Source organism: Asparagus officinalis, chromosome 1 (assembly GCF_001876935.1).
Source record: "Asparagus officinalis chromosome 1, Aspof.V1, whole genome shotgun sequence".
Classification (NCBI taxonomy): Eukaryota; Viridiplantae; Streptophyta; class Magnoliopsida; order Asparagales; family Asparagaceae; genus Asparagus; species Asparagus officinalis.
The window spans coordinates 77,464,781-77,469,550 of NC_033794.1; positions in this window are offsets into that span (position 1 = coordinate 77,464,781).

Sequence of the window (4,770 nt, forward strand, 5' to 3'; positions counted from 1 at the left end):
TAGTCCGTTACAGTGAGGACTCACCAACTCTTCATGCCAATTCACGATGAAGATGATAAGGAAGAGGATGTTCAAGAAGTACATTCCACTCAACTCGAGCTCGAACCCCGAGATTGGCGTTTCCCTATGATCGATTACGTCTTGCATGGAATTCTACCAGAAGATGTGAAAGAAAGGGATTCAATCCGACGAAGAGCAGCAAGATTCTACTATAACACGGAGAGTCGAACGCTATATCGCAGGGGGTACGATGGTTTGCTACTACGCTGTTTATCTATTAAAGAGGCAAAGGAAGTCCTTAAGGAAGAACACGAAGGGGTTTGTGGCGCACACCAACCCGGTCCCAAACTTTATGACCACATCAGAAGAATGAGATATTTCTGGCCCTCTATAATGAGCGACGCAATCACGTATGCCCGAAGATGTCATGAGTGTCAAATACACGCAAATTATATGCACCAACCGCTGGAGTATTTACATCCTTAAGTCACATCATGGCCATTTGAGACTTGGGGAATGGATATTGTCGGTCCTATAAATCCCCCGTCAATCAAAGGTGACCGATTCATCTTAGCAATTACTGACTACTTCTCCAAATGGGCTGAAGCGGTCCCACTCAGAGAAGTTAAGACAAGCAATGTCATCGCATTCATCAAACACCATATTATCTACCAGCATGGTATCCCAAGACGAATCATACATGACAACGGTCCTCAATTTGTCAGCAACGCCTTTATCCGGTTTTGCGAGAAGTTTAAAATTCAAGACGTCTCCTCAACAGCTTACAATCCCACAGCAAATGGATTGGCTGAAGCTTTCAATAAGACTATCATAAAACTGTTGTCAAAAATCGTAAAGACCAATAAACGAGAATGGGATGACAAGCTCGGCGCGGCCCTATGGGCCTATCGTACCACGGTACGTACACCTACGGGAGCAACCCCGTATTCTTTAGTGTACGGATGTAAAGCCGTCCTTCCGCTGGAGATACAAATTCTGTCTCTTCAAATCGCTCTCGTAACCCAAATAACGACCGAAGAACAATATCAGAAACGTCTCGAAGAACTCGATATGCTTGATGAAAAACAATTAGAAGCTCAACAGCATATTGAGTTCTACCAAGCCAGAATTTCTCGAGATTTCGACAAGAAGGTTCGACACTGGAGTTTTAAAGAAGGAGATTTTGTCTTAACTGAAAGACGGCCTATGATCCTTAACTCCAAGAAGAACGGTAAATTTGAACCCAAATAGGAGGGACCATTTGTAGTAGAGATAGTCTACTCGAGTGGCGCATATCGCCTGGTCACCAAGGATGGCGACTGGCTTATGATGCCACTAAATGGCAAGTTTCTGAAGAAGTACTACCCTTAGTACGCTCAAAATCGATTATTAAACGGGAAGTTCCTGGAGAATACCACATACGATATTCTTAAGGATAACCCAAAACCAGCCAACTGTTCTCTAAACAATTTAAGTTTGATCATAGAGAACCCCTGCTGTAACCTTCTAAACACTGTTTTGTTGAGACGAGATTTGATTACTCTTCAGAATCAATCTTTCCTCACGAAAGAATTCTCAGTGCCCCTCACTATCAAATCAGTTGGCGACAAGCCTAACAAAGCTCCTTAGGCCAAGTCCGACTGCCATTATGATTTTTATTCACGTTCCCCCTTTCAAGTTGCCTTCCCTTTTTTTCGATGAACGAAGGCCCTCACTCTGCTTGAACGACCAAACCTATAAAAGTTAGGGTCGTCTCAATATCCCCTTTTGGTCCAACTGACAAGTCACACCAAACCTATAAAAGTTAGGGTCGTCTCAATATCCCCTTTTGGTCCAACTGACAAGTCACTCTGACCAGAATCGGATTTCGTTAGGGTCGTCTCAATATCCCCTTTTGGTCCAACTGACAAGTCACTCTGACCAGAATCGGATTTCTCTTTGATAAACGAAAATATTTCATGTCTGTCCCTCCAGCAAAACCTATAAAAGTTAGGGTTGGAATTTAAATTTCATCTTGATAAACAAGAAAACTTATTTCCATATTCAGATAACCTAGACTATAAAAGTTGGGGTTAACTGAATCCTCTCGATTCTCAGGATGGAGATCCCATTCTTAGTTTCATCTCGCAGATTCTTGAAGTGGAGATCCCACTTTTAGTTTCTTCTACATACCAAGGATAGAATATAAAATTCTGCTTCTTTGGTATCGGGTTTACTTCTCCCTCAAAAGAAGACTGAAGAAAGAATATAAAATTCATCCTCTTCAGTATCTGGTTCGTCTTTTGTCCTATAAAAGGATGCTACATTTTAATAACTCTATAATCCATTCCTACGGGTCTGGGGAATTTTATCCTGAATCCTAAACACGGATAAGTTAACGCCTAACACGCGTTGCCAGTTTAGTCTTTCACCGATTGAAAAAGATACCAGATTCAAACTCTGGGGAATTTTATCCCGAATCCTAAGCAGGGATAAGTCAACGCCTAACACGTGTTGCCGGTTTGTCCTTTACCGTAAAAAGTGACTAAGTCTACGTATTCAAATTTGTAGCATCAAGTCTAAAGGGGTTCATCCCTTTAGCACAACGTTACTTGTAAAACGGACTCAGATAATTCACAGGCTAGCCCGATTCAAACGGTGGTCGGTAAAGGCATATCAAATCCGTTGACGGTTGAGGATTTGCCAAAAATCCTATAAGTGTTATGCTTGATTGTTCTAAACAAAATGAGAAATCATAATGAGAATCAAAAAGCCATGAAACAAAACATGTGTATCATTAACAAAAAAAGTGTTCAGACACAACAGCCACAATCACTTTACATTGTATTTTTGACTAATAATTTCTTGCTCAAGCTTGATTAACTCTTCAGCATAAGCACGCTCAAGTTCATGCTGTAGCTCGATTTTGAAGGAGTCCTCAGAAGCAGACAAGAGTTGGATGGCTTCTTCCTCCATCTTGGCTAATCGTTCCCTCGAGAGCATCACTTTGCTGGATATCACGGCCTTGCTATGCTCCTCGCTGGCCTTGGTCACCTCCAAAATAGTTTTCCGCTGCTTTGCTTCCACCAGTTTCTGCTCAAGCTCCGCTATTTCGACGTCAACAGAGGCTAACGACAAGTTGACTTCACGCAAATGAGCCAATCTTTCGGAAAGAACTCCCTCCGCTTGGTCAACATGTTTTCTCTGCGCCTGGATCCCAAGCCCGACGGATTCTCGAGATTCACGCCATGACTGCATACGAGCCTCCATTCGCGTAGCAACATAACCAGAAACACCAACAGATTGAAGCTCTTATAGTTTCACAAATCTACACTCAAATTGATTTACATTGTCGATCAAAGCTTCAGCTATGTCGGGGGAAACAGTGTCCTTTATCAAGGCTATTTTACGCTCAAGGACCGGCCGAAAGTGGCTGAAAAGGATCCTTTTCTCCAGAAGTTTGCCAATCAGTGACTCTACAAAATTAAGAAAATTGCTGACTTCCAAACAGAGGAGGAGCTTATCCGGGTCGTCATCAGACAATAAAGCATCAACGCGCGCGCGTAGGTGAGATGACGATCCTAGAAAAAGGAAGTGCAAAACTATGAATATCCAGAAATGGTAAGTTAGGAAAAAATAAAAAAAAGGAAAAGATAGCACACGGGATTTACCAGTCCCCGAAGAGCTTTCGGTGACCGAATGTACTACACCCGCTTCTCGCCACTCAATTTCATGAGTCGTAGGGAGCGTCATAGGTGTAGTAACCGTGGAAGCATCAACTCCCGCAGTTGGTCCCACGGGCAAACTCTCGCTCACGGTAGCTGGCATTCCCAAAGAAACCGAGAGTTGTTGCGGAAAGCCTAATGACCGAGCGTCAATACCAACTCCTGCCAAAAGCAAGAAATCAAGACCCTCGGATTCACCAGATTTTCCGTTAGGAGTAGTTGTATCAGTCTCTATGACTGGTCCTGCGATTTGAATCCCCCGATGAGTAACAAAATCATGAATAAATCAGTGAAACATGGGAATAAGAATCTTACTTGCGGGAGAGTCAGCGGTGATTATCGGATTGGCGGCCTCATATTGGGCTTGTTCCCACAACATATCGTCCAGTAGCATATCGTCAGAAGCCGATACCGGATCACGGGAACCTAGATCCTCCCCTTCAAAAGGCGCGTCTTGGGAATCCCCCTCGCCACCTTGACCCTCTGTTTCAGCATCTATAAGGAAATATAAGAGTTAAAAAAATTGCTTCAACTCATCAGACTTACGGCAAGAGGAAAAATCAAGTAAAAATTTACCTTCAACGACAACGCTGGATTCCTGCACCCGCTCGCTTCGATCCATCTCTTGTAGCTTTTCTAACAGAGTAAGAAGCATAGAAACAGTTAGCGGGGATACAAATTCTCCATCGTTCAGTGCCCGCCATCCGAAAGAGGCGCTACTGGTTTTAAGAATACCTGGACTCTCGGCCTGTCCGGTTAAACCTGTCTCCACATCATGACCCGCTTCGGTCTCGTCAAGAACGTTAGTCTCAGTGTCTGTATGCTCTTCTGGCCTGATTCCCGGAGTTTGTGCAGAAATCAAGATCAGACGAAGAGGCGTCAAAGGCGAAGTCGCTTGTAAAATCCTCTTCTGCGAAGTGCGAAAATTGTTTAAGTCTGAAAACTCAACATATATCGGGAGAAGCTATACAAAGAAATACTCACCCCTTTCAGCGGCAGATCCTTGAGTCGCTGGTATCGTTTTAGGACTGCTCCGCCGCTTAGTAGCCAGCTTCTTGCGTTTAGT